Below are 14,972 nucleotides of genomic sequence, written 5' to 3'. Positions count from 1 at the left end.
TCTGGGAACATCATTTAACATCTATTTACTTCAGTTTCATCATCTGTAAAGTGGGAATAAAAATATTTCCTCTGATAAGATAATAATTGGTACATAGTAAGCTTGGTATAAATATTAGTGATTATTAGTATTCTAACACAAAAAGAAATGAATAGGACTCAGAAGTGTGAGTCTCTAATTCAGTTGCATCTTCTCTTTTCTCAAAAACCATTTTGACTGGACCTCAACATTTTAGAAAAGTGAATGATTTTTTTTACATTTCATTGAAAAATATTTGATGAAATAAATAATAGCTCCTGTTTCTCAGGGTTACCGTGAAGTTCAGATGAGCTAATATTTGTAAAGTGTTTAGCATAATTTCTATGAAAATCTTAATTCTAAATATTTTTCTTTATCCTGTAACATGAATGGACTTACTTTGACTGACAAAATGATACATAAATTTTGATGAATACACTGAATATTGGCTTATACCAATCATTCTTTTTAACTTCATAATGTCATAATGATGACAGTTATAGATATAAAGTACAGAGTGTCAGAAACTAGGATGTAGCATTGCACTACAATGCTATGACTGAAGAAATACAATACATTTGAAATGGATGATAACATTGCAATTAAATAGTCCTGGATTTACTTCTGACTTTAGGAAAATTGCCAACAAGAGGAACAGGGTTGGACTAGACCGGAGGATCAAATCCAAAAAGAAAATGGGAGGAGGGCACAGCCATATATGTGTGTGTGTGTGTGTGTGTGTGTGTGTGTGTGTATATATATATATATATATATATATATATATACATATATATTATATATATTATATATAATGTTATATCTCTAGTTTATTGTATTTTAATTTCTTTTGTTAATGTTTTCCAACTACATTACATAGTGCTTCTGGCACTTAGGAGTAGCCCTCTGCTCTGTGTTTGGTACTGTTCACCTAAAGATTTTTCAACATAATTACCAGCTCTGAAACTTTGAAAAGGAAAAATAAGCACTGTCCTTCAAATACACACATGATCTGTGCCTTTTCAAGTGCATAAGGAATTATAGGTCTCATATATTTTAATAATAAATGTTATTATTAATTATATCTTATTAAATTATAATATTTAATATAAATACTTATTTGAAAATAACTGACAGAATAGAATGGCAGTTCCTTAAGGATAAAGACAATTTTATTTTTGTTTTTGAATCCTTATCACTTAGCCTCCTTCCTAGAATAAATACTTACTGATTGGCTTATTTACGTTTTCTAGTTTAGAAAGCATTTTTTAAAGCATTTGATTTATACAAGTACATCTTGTCCTCACAACAGTGCTTTCAGAAGGACATGGTAAATATCATCAGTTTCATTTTTCATTTAAACAAAAAGACTCGGAGAAGAAAATGACTTGTCCAAGGTTGCACAGATAATAAGTCTCAGAACTCTAAATCTGATGGAATTGACCTTTAGATTTAGAGCTTGACCTCTACAGTTTTACAAAATGCTTTCATAATAGTGAAGTGAGAATAATAGTTTCAGCCTCCCATGATCTCATTTGAGCTTTACCTGTCTTCTCTTGTATAGTAAACAGGGTAGATATTATATTTTGCTATATCGGCAGGCATTCTTAAAATACTTTGAATCACGATAAATTAAATGAAATATAACTTGTGTATGGAAATGCTAACCACCCTTTTGTCCCTCCCCAACATGTAGAAAGTATTAGTTTGTGAACAGAAATGGCTAGTAAGGAAATGGGATGAAGGGAGTGACTAAAGTTTTCTTTTACTTCTTTTCATTTTCAATTCCCTTATCAGTTCATGGAAAGAGAGTAATTGTGTTGAAGAAAAAAGTACAGAATGGATGGATTACAGTTCATGAAAGTCACTCTGTAGTTGCTGATAGCAAAACAGACTTGATGGAAGCAGCCAAGTCTGAGGCACTGACTCAAGGACCAGCAAAAAAAAAAAAGGATGAAGAAAAAAGGTTTAGTGAAGAGATAACAATTTAGAAGAAACTAAAAGTGACTGCTAGTTTCAAGGGACAGAAAAGTCTTAAATGAGTATTTTAAAATTCATCATTGTTGTTAAAGTCTCAGAAAAAAGGTCACATTCATTCATACAGATTTTTTACTTGTTTTTTCTCTTTTCACAATATTAACCAGGAATAAGTCATTTTAATCACCTTGAAAGCATGCAGAAATCCAAACTCTCCACTGTTTTGGAAAATACTGAAAAAAATTCTTCTCAATGAGACCACCTGTCTTTATTATTGAGTATTTGTTTGTTGTTACTCAGTTGTTGACTTTATTTGGATTTTTCTTGGCATAGATACTGGAGTGGTTTGCCAATTTATCCCACAGATCATTTTATAGATAAAGACCTGAGGCAAATAGAGTTAAATGACTTGCTCAAGTTCACACAACTAGTGAGTGTAGTAGTGAACTTGGGAAGATGAAACTTGCTGCTTCCAGATCTAGTACTCTATCCACTGGTGAGTATCTCAATGGTCTCACATAATAATATCTGTTCCTCATTTTTAAAGAAGACCATGACACCAGGGAAGGTGCCATGACAAACACATGAACTGGATTTGAGTGAGGGGGTTCTGTGCTAAGTCACCAGCCTTACTTTCTCCTCTAGAGCTATCTGGGTTCACTGACCAGATATGAATCAGGACTATTGAAGGTATCCCTGCATTTGACGCAGTCAGGGTTAAGTGACTTGCCCAAAGTAACCCTGCTTGTGAGGGTCAAATGCCTTGGAGACATATTAGATCTCCTATCTAAGGTCAATGCTCCATATACTGCATCAACTACCACCCTTAAAAAAACATTGTTGTTATTATTATTATTATTATCATTATCATTATCTCAGCTGGTTCGCAACTTAAAGAAACAATAGCCATGCTTCAATTTTTACCTTTCTGCCTCCTCTACTCATCTTTCTTCTATTTCTACTAATAAGATCTGTCTTTGTTCACAGATAGTGTGAATCGAATATATTCTCATTTGCCCCTAGACATCATCCCAGGAGCTTTCCAGACCAAGGACAGAGTCTAGGCCATTTATAAATAACTTCAGAGAGACATAGAAGATTCATTTTGGGAGAGTTCAGGTGAAAGTTCACAAACCAGAACCCAGAGGAACCAATGGACCTCGTTCAGGCTACTGTGAGAGAATATGGAGGAAAATATATGTTTTTGCAGTTGTTTCAATCAGAAAATATTTGTTAAAACAATATAATTGTCAAATATATGTAAAATATCATATATATTTTGTTACTAATGTACCTATAGTCATTTAATAGTTCTAGTTTTTTCTATCCTATAAGCAACATTACTGAAATCGGAATATTTTAATCAAATTCATAATTCATGATAATCTATGTCTGACATATTAATTAATACTCTCCATCAATATGTTTATGGTTGGCACTCTAAAAATTGCAATAAGATATGCTCTAAGTATGAAAGCATAAGAGAAGCCCAGAATCCAAAAAACCTGTAGAACTGATCCTGATGCTTAAAACTCATTTCCATGGAAACATCACCTCCTACTTAGTGTTATTACCTGAGCTTTAAATTTCCCCATTATACCTATGAGATGCTTGCCATGTCCTGGTAAATTCTATCAGCAAGTGCTTCTGTTTTCTTTAGACTAGCAGACAATATAAGTCTGATAAACTGTAATAATACCTTCTTAAAAATGCTTAGTGCAAGCTCAGTGGTTACTAAGGACCAAATAGCAGAATAAAAGGATAAAGAATTGTAGTAGCAGTGGGTACAGCTTACCTACCTTCTGTTCCCTGCATTTGCCACTGTCAATATTACTGTCTCAGTTTTTCTGAATTCCTTTATAAACAGCCCTGTCTGTGGTACTATTTGAACAGGAATCATGGGTCAAAATAGAATCCAATCAGTGTTTTATTTTTTAGTTTTTAATTTTGTATGTGGGAGAAAGGATTAGGTTAGGAAGATGAATTGGCCATACAAAAAGAAAAAAGAAAGATGGCCTTTAGGAAAATAATATTAAGGAAAAGAAAGAAAAAGTTAAAATTTAACTCTAGAGTACACAAATTATTTTAATAATATATTGCATATATACATATATTTAAGAATTATTATATACCCACATAAAAGTGTTTTGCAATAAAATATTATAAAAAGGAATGAAAAATGATGCTTCATTATAGAAGGGGAAAAAGGGTAGGAGGAGAAGAAGGAGGAGGAGAACGAAGGGAGAAAGGAGGGGGAAAGGAGGGGGAAAGGGGAAAATACTGAGTTTCTCAGGTGTAAGAATATAATGAAAAGTATATCTTAGGGGGCGGCTAGGTGGCACAGTGGATAGAGCACTGGCCTTGGAGTCAGTAGTACCTGAGTTCAAATCTGGCCTCAGACACTTACTTAATAATTACCTAGCCATGTGGCCTTGGGCAAGCCACTTAACCCCTTGCCTTGCAAAAAAAAAAAAAAAAAGGTATATCTTAGAGATTTTAGATACAATCTTTGAATGAATTACAGCTCAAGTATTTCAATGATAAATCAGTGTGTTAAGTCTGAATCAGGTTAAAAAACCCCAAAACAAAATTTACCAATCATATATAAATATCACCGAAAGTGAGGAATCTTGAGCTATAATTCCAAAAAATAGTAACAATTAAATTTCAGAATTTCTAATAGATGGTTTCCTTCCTTGCTTCAAGTCCCAGGTAAAATCCCAAGAATTTCCACAGACTATCTTAACTTTACTGACTTCCCTTGTTCATTATTTCCTATTTAAACTATACAGAGCTTATTTGTATGTATTTGCATATTGTCTTCCCCATGAGATTTTGAGCTCAATGAGGGTCCAGACTCCTACTTCTTTTTGTATACTCTTGGTCCTAGAAGACAGAGAATAAAACATTCTTCCTTTCTAGTAGTAGGTAGTAGGGCCATTATTTTGATAGAATGTTATATACAAAGTGTCAGAAGTAGTTGTTGTATTGATTGGTTTTGCTTGATATTTTCTTTGTAATAAAGGAAAATTCCTAAGTGGAAGGAATACATTGGGAAACAACTATGGTATAACAAAAATTTTTTAAAAGAAAAACATTTAAAGTTGCTTGTTGAAATGATTTTTATGTTGATGTGGGTAAAATAGTTCATCCAAGCAATTATTTTTATAAAAATTATTTTTTCCAATTACATGTAAAATAGTTTTCAACATTCATTTTTATAAAATTTTGAATTACAAATTTTTTCTCCCTCTTTATCTTCTATCCCTGCTCCTCAAGACAGTAAGCAATCTGTTACTGGTTATACATGTGCAACCTTGTAAAGATATTTTCATGTTGTAAAAGAAGAAACAAAAAAAGGAGGGAGTCAAAAGAAGTGAAAATAGTATACTTTGGTCTTTATTCAGACTCCATGATTCTGGATTTGGAGGTAAAAAGATTTTTCCATCAGGTATCTTTTGGAATTGACTTAGATTACTAAGAAAAAGCTTAGTCAGAGCTGATCGTCACAAAATGCTGCTTTTACTGTGTACAATGTTCTGGTTTTGCTCACTTTACTTGGTACCAGTTTACGTTAAGTGCAGGTTTTTCTGAAATCTATCCACTCATCCTTTTTTTAATTGATATTTTATTCTTCTAAATACATGTTATGAAATTTTTTTCAACATTGATCCATATGCATATGTATGTTTTTAAGTTAAAAAATTTCCTGCCACCCTCCCTTCCTACTCCCCTGCCCTGAGAGGTGAACTGTCAGATAAACATTGTACATACGTGTTTTTGATAAAAATGTTTTCAGATTAGTCATTATCAGTAAGAAGAATAGAAGCAAGGGGAAAAGATACATAAGAGATAAGTTTTGTAAAGTGTCCATCAGATTCTGAAGGGTTGATTTGTGTTTGTGTGTGTTTAGTTTTGTTTTTCTGCCTCTGGATGTGGTTAGCATTGTCCATAGCCAGTCTAATACAGTTGTCCTAGCTCTCTGGACTGCTGAGAGTCGCTGCTTCCATCAAGGTTGCTCATCTCACAATACTGTTGTTAATGTGTACATTGTTGTCTTGGTTCTACTCCCTTTGCTCAGCATTAGAACTTGTAACTCATTCAATGCTTCTCTAGCATCTGACCATTTATGGTTTCTTATAGAACAATAATATTCCATAGTATTTGTGTACCATAAATTGTTTAGCCCTTCCCCAACTGATGGGCATTCCCTCAATTTCCAATTCTTTGCCACTATAAAAAATGCGATGAATTTTTGAAACATGTAAGACCTTTCCCATTATTTATTATTTCTTCTGGATATAGATCTAGAATTGGAATTGCTCTGTTAAAGGATCTGAACGTTTTATTGCTGTTTGGGCATAGATCCATATTGCTCTCCAGAATAGTTAGATCTGTTCACAGCTCTAGCAGCAATGCATCAATGTCCCAATCCTCCCACAACCTCTCCAACATTGATCATTTTCCCATTTACTCATCTTAGCCAATCTGATAGGTGTGATGTGATACCTCATTGTTGTTTTAATTTTCATTCCTCTAATCAATAATGATTTGGAGCTTTTTTATATGATTATGTATAGCTTTAGTTTTTTTCATTTGAAAACTATTTATATCCTTTGGTCATTTATCAATTGGGGAATGACATAATAAATTTGATGCCATTCTCTATATATTTTAGAAATGAGACCTTTGTCAAAACTCCTAGTTGTCAAGATTGTTTCCCCAATGTTTTTGTCTTCCTTTTAATTTTGGCAGCATTGATTTTATTAGTACAATTAATTTTTTTAGTTTGATATAGTCAAAATTATTCATTTTGCAGTTTATAATATACTCTTTATTGTTTGATCATAAATTTGACCTTTTCCCATAGATCTGATGGATAATTTCTTGGTCAATTAATTTATTTATCATGTTGCCTTTTATATCTAAATTCTGTACCCATTTTTACCTTATTTTGGTATAGGATGTGAGATGTGGGTCTATGCCTAGTTTTTGCCATACTATTTTCCAGTTTTCCCAACAATTTTTGTCAAATAGTGAGTTCTTATCCCAGAAAGCTGATGTCTTTGGGTTTCTCGGACAATGATTGCTGTAGTCATTTACTGTGGTTCCTTTTGAACCTATCCTACTCCACTGATCCATTGCTCTATTTCTTAAGCAGCACCATGCAGTTTTGATGATTGCCACTTTACAGTATAGTTTTAGATCTGGTAGAGCTAGGCCACCTTTCTTTACATTTTTTTTTATCAATTCCCATTCTATTAGTGAACTTTTTTTGCTCCAGATGAATTTTGTTGCTATTTTTTCTAGCTCAGTAAAATAGTTATTTGGTAGTTTGATTGGCATGGGACTGAATAAGTAATTTAATTTGGGTGGAATTGTGATTTTGACTATATTAGCTTGACCTAATCATGAGCAATTGACATTTTTCCAATTTTGACTTTATTTGGGTGCAAAGAGCTTTATAATTGTGTTCATACAGTTTCTGGTTTTCTCTTGGGAAGTAGATTCCCCAGAATTTAATGCTATCTATCATTGCTTTAAATGGAATTTCTCTTTCTAGCTCTTGCTCTTGGTGCTCATCATTTTTTACAGCACAATAATATTCCATTACATTCATTTACTATAACTTGTTCAGACATTTCCCATTTGATAGGTATTCTCTCAATTTCCAGTTCTTTGCTCCAACAAAAAGAGCTACTATAAATATTTCATTGATGTATATCTTCTCTTTTTATAATATCTTTGGGATACAGACCTAAGGAATGGTATTTTTGGATTAAAGAGTATTCAGTTCGGTTGTGTTTTGGATATTGTTCCAAATTGCTCTCCAGAATGGTTGGATCAGTTCACAATTCTGTCTATAATGTATTAATGTCTCAAATTCCCTCCATCTTGTTCAACATCTATCGTTTTCCTTTTCTTTCATATCAGTCAGTCTGATAGGTATGAGGTAGTATCTCAAAATTGATTAAATTTACATTTCTCTAATCAATAATGATTTTTATCAGAGAATTTTTTTCATATGACTATAGTTTTATTTTCTTCTTTGGAAATCAATCTATTTGTATACTTTGATCAATAATCAATGGGGGAATGAATTTTATTATTAGAAATTTGACTATATATTTTAGAAATGAGGTCTTTATCAGAAGTACTAGATATGAAATTATTGCCTAGATTTAGGATTTCCTTTTAATCTTGGCTGCATTGCTTTTGTTTGTATAAATCCTTTTTTAATTTAATGCAAATAAAATTATTCATTTTGTATCTCATAATGTTCTCTACCTCACTTGGTCATAAATTCTTTCCCTCTCTTTAGCTCTGACAAATAACCTATTCCTTGCTCTCTTAATTGAATTATTCTGATATGATCTGTGAAATGTTGATCTACACCTAGTTTCTGTCATACTATTTTCCAGTTTTCCCAGGAAGTTTTATCAATTATTGAGTTCTTATCCTGTAAGCCAGAGTCTTTGAGTTTATCGAATAGTAAATTATTATAATTATCTACTAGTATGTCTTGGGCACCTAATCTATTTCACTGATGTACCACTCCATTTATTAGTCAGTGCCACCTACTTTTGATGATTACTACTTTATAATATAGTTTTAGATATGAAATTGTCAGATCATCTTCCTTTGCATTTTTTTCATTAATTCCCTTGACATTCTTTACCTCTTGTTCCTACAGGTGAAATTTGTCATTATTTTTCCTAGTTCTATCAAATAATTTTCAGTAATTTCATTGTTATGACACTAAAAAAAAGTAAATTAATTTATTTAGGACTTTCCTGTCACAATAGTAGCTTTCTATGATAATGTCTCTTATTTTTCTCATTTTTAGATGAGATTTGCACCTGAGGTATAGGAGACACTTACCCAAGCTTCTTGCATTGGAGGCCAGGGGCCTGGTGGCTGGCTTTATGAACCAGGGTCTTTGGGACTAGTTGCTTCCCCATTGCACTAGGATTATCCATACTAGACATGCCTCTTGTGCCCTGGTTTCCAGGGCTGACAGTTTGCTTGCTATATTGGAGCAAAATTCTGGCTTGCTGTGACGTGGCCTTATGAGCCAGAACTAAGAGGGTCACATCTGCTGATCCATGCTATGACGAAGAACCTTCTACTGTCTCACTTTGGACACTCCCTACTCTGGCCTCTGCACACCTTTTACCCAAGTGAGGCAAACATTTCCTGAAGTCCTAAGTTGTCTTTGGCTAGAAACTTGTTTCACTTCATCCTTTTGTAGATTCTATCACACCAGCATTCTTTTAAAGGCTTTATTTAAACACTGTTTCTAAGGGAAACTGGGGGATCTCAGGCAACTTCCTGGCTTTTCTCCACCATCTCTGCTCCCATGGAAGCACCTATTGATGAATATTTATTTAGAATTATGCCTTAGGCAGTACCTGTAACTTCACTCTTTTTTCCTGTCTTCTTTAAGTCTCTTCTTCCTCCAGGTGCAAGTGACACAGTTCATTTTGCAAGTTACTCTGACACCATTCTAGATTTTCAAAACCATTAACTCAGTAAATTATCAAGAGTTGGTGCCTACCTCAAGTTCTTTTGAGGGGGACAAATCTCCAAAGCTTTCTAGTCCACTCATTTCTTGGCTCTCTCATTTATATCTTCTGACTATTCACATCTGATCCAAATCTCTCAGTTTGATTCATGCCAACACAATTTAGAATTTCAGCACTCCCTGATTAAAGAAACCTGTCAATTTAGGCTATTCCCCTAATACACCTGGACTTACCATCCCTCAGTGTGATAAAGATGCAGACAGACTGGAAAGACTCCAAATAAATACTTCAAAAATGATTCATAGAATAGAATGATTTCATGGTGTAAAGTTGGGAGAACTAACTAAATATACTTAGTCTAAGGGAAGTTTTGAGTTAAAAATGGAAGGACCTGTTCACAATGTGATAAAATAGATGATCTGTTCTAGGAGGGAGTGGTTTAACGATGGAAAATGAGAAAAAAGAATATGACTGGAAATAATTTTTAAATGATTTTAAAATGGAATGGTGACAGAATATTGTAAATCTAGAGAATTTATGATCACATAGCATAAAGCCAGTACATATGGAAATCCAACAGCAGAGTCGTGACAGCCTAGTTAAAGAGACAAGAGAAAGGTGGAGTCAGACCTTTAATAATATAGAGAATTTAAGGGTGGAAATTCCTTGCACAAATTCAGATCTGAATCCTGGTTCTAATATGGCTTTAGGTTAACTGGGGCATTAAGAAATTAAAATACTTATCGTTTTTGGTCAATATATAGACCTTGAAGCCCAGACTTACTAACTCCAAGAAATACCCAACCTTCATCCACCCTTTGTTCCCTTTCTAACAATAAAAAAGTCTTACTTATATGTGGGTGGCTAAGTGGCATAGTGGATAGAGTGCCAGACCTCGAGTCAGTAGACCTGAGTTCAAATCTGGATTCAAACATCTTCCAGCTACATGACACTGAGCAAGTCACTTAACTCTGCCTGCCTCAGTTTCCTTCTCTGTATAATGAACTGGAAAAGGAAATAGCAAACCATTTTAGTAATAAAACCCTAAATGGGGTCTTGAAGAGTTGGACATGACTGAACAACTTAAGTCATATGTATCTTTCTCATTAGCCATACAGTCACCATGCTAGTTCTGACCCTCATCACATCTTACTTGAGCTATTGTAATTGCCTTTTTGATTGGACTATCTCTGTACTCCATTTTATCTTCTTTTCAGTTAAACACTGTTCTCAAAGTATAGGTAGGACTATTCATTAAACTTAAATGGTTCCTTATTACTCCCTGGATCAAATACAGTCAGTATTAAACTAAATCTTAAGTTACAAATGTGTTTTAAAGACATAAATTTGATCCAATGATTTGGATAGATTAGGGGTCAATTTAAGTATAACAAAGATTTTTCTTTTGTTTATGTGCAGTTTCATTGTAGAAGAAAATTGCATCAGGATATAGTAACATTCATCAAGGGAATGATCTCAACAAATAGACAACGAAGGAATGAACCTCTAATTTGCAATAAGAACTGTGAGAAGGAAAGACAAGAGGGTAAAGCATTGCAGGAGTACACCATCTTTCTGGACCCATGAAGAAATGAGCTATTAGTGACACAGGATATAAAAGGGAAAGGCAGCAGCCTAAGAAAGATAAGAAGATACCCCAAGTCCCCCCTGGACCTGGCTACTTTCACTCCTGCCACTTCCAGGAAAAGCTCAACTGAAGCTTGCTAATGTACATTACCTCTATGGAAATGATCTAATATCTAAGAGGTGATCCTAATCTTATCACCTTATCAATTAGACTTTGCCACTAGTCTCCCCTTTCTAGTCATAGATTCTAACTATATACCTATACATGACTTACAGTAACTGACCCAGATTCCATAGTTGGAGTGCTTTGTGTGGCATCTACACAGACTTCCAGTGAGACCAAGTTCTGATGCCCATATCCAATTTCAGGTCTTTTCCATCATTAAGTACCATGTTTATCGGATATCTTTTGCAGTTGGAGTGATGGATAGGGGGAAGATTTGTCTGCACCTGCATATTCTACCGGCTTTACCTTCCCTGACTGTGGAAACCAGATTACAGGTTGGGAAGCAGCTCCAGATCAAGGATTTGACCATTATTTATATAATATTTATATATTTCTTAGCAATCTAAAATTACTAAAACTTTGAGTTGTTTTTTTTTTTTCATTTGAGGCAGCGAGGTGGTGCAGTGGGCAGCATTTTGGACCTGGAGTCTGTAAAACTCATCTTCCTGAATTCAAATCTAGCCTCAGATGTTTACCAGCTGTGTGACCTTGGGCAAGTTACTCAACTGTCTCAATTTCCTCATCTGTAAAACGAACTGGAAAAGGAAATGACAAAACATTCTAGGATTTTGTCAAGAAAACTCCAAAGGGGTCCGTAAGAATTAGGTAGGATTGAAATGACTAAACAACAACAGCTATTATTATTATCAATTTTATTGTTATTAATCAAGTTTTGTAATATTGTGATCCTATCCTTATATTCCTATCAGCCAGTAACTTTTAGTGTTACCCAGATTTTCTCCAGTTCTTTGCACTATGCCTACTTTATAGTAATTGTTAATTTTTATATGTTGCTTAATTCAGTGAGAGAGTCAGATGTCGATTTTCATAGAATTCTCTATAAATGAATTAGCAGCTACCATTTTCATCTCTTCTCCACCTTTTAAAGAATTCATACATCAAATAAGAGCAGAACTACCTATAATCTCCTCTCTTGAGTTTTAAATATCTTCACAGCCTATTATACTTCCAAGCTTTCTTTGAGAGGGCATCACCTTCTCCATCTTCCAACTCTCCAATCCTTTCTCCTTACTCCTCCCTCCTTGGGAACAGTTGGGACCTTGGACCCCTGACCTGAGAATCAGCAGCTACATCCAAGCCCTCCCTTCCCTCCCAGGTGAAGCTGCTGTGGCTCTCTAGAGGACTGGCAGCTCCTTTCTCTTCTAGCTCCCTTAGCTGCCCCATGCTATGGTTCCATCTTGTCCTTCTCCTCTCCATGACTCGTGTCCACTCCCCCTGCTCTGATCCCCCATTCCCTAAGAGTCCTTTAGCCAGCTTGGTTTGGTCTTTGTGCTCTTCCACACCTATGTGGATTGATGCTCTGCAACCACAATCAAAGTTTTCCTCATCCATGATCACCCCACGATAACTTGAGAACGCCTCCTCCCCCAACTGCTTCCACCCCCAAAGCCCTTTCCCTTTAAGGAAAACCAGGGGAGCAAAGCAGTTTGTTCCCCCTCCCCAGTTTGCTCTCCTTTCCAGTGCCTCCCCCTTACCTAGTCTGGCCTATTACCTGCTTCTTCTCTAGTGCACTTCTTCATTTTTCATTCTTCAGTCTTCCTGGATTCACTTCATTCTTGTAAATCCCCTATTATTGGCCTGAATCCCTCTTCTCTCTCTCTCTCTCTCTCTCTCTCTCTCTCTCTCTCTCTCTCTCTCTCTCTCTCTCTCTCTTTTAGGGTTTTTTCCACGCCAAATGGCATAAAGTGGCTTGCCCAAGGTCTCACAGCTAGGCAATTATTAAGTGTCTGAGGCCAGATTTGAACTCAGGTACTCCTGACTTCAGGGTGAATGCTGCTCCACCTAGCCACTCCTCCTTTTCTATTTTAATCAAATAGTAGACTGGACCTGTTTCTGAGCCTGGAAATTGTTCTACTTTGAATTTTCCTCAATTTCATTCCACTATTGTAATTTTTTTTCTTCCTGTAGCTAGCCTGTGACCTGCTCCTGAAGGATTTCCTTTTCCTTTTTCATCTGCACATTACCTACAGGATTTCCTTTCCTTCTCCTTCGTTCAGGTTCATCTCATCTGTTTCCTCCCCATGGTAGATGGAAATCCATTTCCCACTCTTTGATAGTCTTGAAGCACAGACTTGGTCACTACTTGCCAGGTTTATCTGGTGAGAGCTCTGCCCTTCCTCTTCAGTAGGCAGCATTGAAGGGAAGAAAAGGATCCCTGGCCACCAAGGCTCAGCAGGAGTAAAGGATCTTCCAGGATAGAGCTGTGAACTTCACACAGAAAGAGTTGGGGGTCCTTCATCCCCCCTCCCAAGAAGGGTGAACCTGGAGAACTAGAGACACCTGGTCTTCTTGGAATTTAAAGTTTTGTAGGGTTTTTTTGGGGGGTCATAATAAGATGAGAATATGTGATTTGCTTTATTAGGAGAAATTGTGCAACAGCCCACACAGAAAAAAGTACATGCATAATAAATCTGTCTTTTTCATCCCTCCCACCAAAAACATTTTAAATTAAGTCAAACTGATTAAGCAAATATTTAGTGTTTTTATTGTATATATAGGACATTGTGCTAGGTATTCAGAAGGCAAAGAATACACTACTTTCAGTTTTGACTTCAATAAGCTTATTGATTAGTAAGGAATACATAATAATTAGAACTGTTGCTAGACTTCTTACAAAAGAAGGATTAGGCCACCTTAAAAAAGTTTTCCTTTCTTATAACTTTGCGTTTTTTTCCTCCCTCATATTTGTACCCTGTTTGAAAAAAACAAAGTTTTTATATCTTAATTTTTGATTCATATTTAGCATCTTCTCAGTGTGGGAAATAAATACTTAATTCAAAATTTGAATAAGGCATGGGGCATCTCTATTTTCTCTTTCCAAAAAAAGTGATCTGTACAAAAGTTTTTTCATATGTACACATTGACAATAAAACTTAAAATCAACAGCATAGCATAATTGTAGTTATACCAAGAGTTTAAAACGAAATCTCTGAATATGAATCAACTTGTTGGACAACTACAAGAGGCAGTATTACAACTCACATGTTTCCCTGACCTAAGCAACAGCGTAGATTATATATGTTGGGGAAAGTTAGATCTGAGATTGGTTTTATCATCCCTAAGAGACAAAATGGTTCCCATACTCTTCAACTTTAGCTATGGGACACTGGTACTTCACCTTTTTTTAGGTTTCTTCAAGGCAAATGGGGTTAAGTGGGTTGCCCAAGGCCACACAGCTAGGTAATTATTAAGTGTCTGAGTCTGAATTTGAATTCAGGTACTCCTGACTCCAGAGCTGGTGTTCTATCCACTGAGACACCTAGCCGCCCCATGTACTTCACTTTCTTGAATACAATAGACTGTCTTCAAGTCTGAAAATCTGCCTTCTTGATTTGCTATTTGGACTAATTCTTAGAAAAATAAAGACAAATTAGGAAGGGATAAAACTGCATTCCCTGAGACACATGCTTAGTTCATTAAGCCAAGCTGCTAATTTGCCTTCCATTATAATAGCAAGTTACTACTTTTCTTAGGTTGAAGGGAAGAAAACTGGGTTCCTTTTCCTAAACCAAAAAGCAGAGATTAAAATAAATTATAGATCCCAATCTGAAATAATCTGTATGGAACTTTAAGTTTCCAAATGAGATATGATCAGCCAATTGAAGTAAGAGGAGCACTTT

This window comes from Macrotis lagotis, chromosome 3, assembly GCF_037893015.1.
Source record: "Macrotis lagotis isolate mMagLag1 chromosome 3, bilby.v1.9.chrom.fasta, whole genome shotgun sequence".
Lineage (NCBI taxonomy): Eukaryota > Metazoa > Chordata > Mammalia > Peramelemorphia > Peramelidae > Macrotis > Macrotis lagotis.
Note: the sequence above shows the minus strand (reverse complement) of the source record.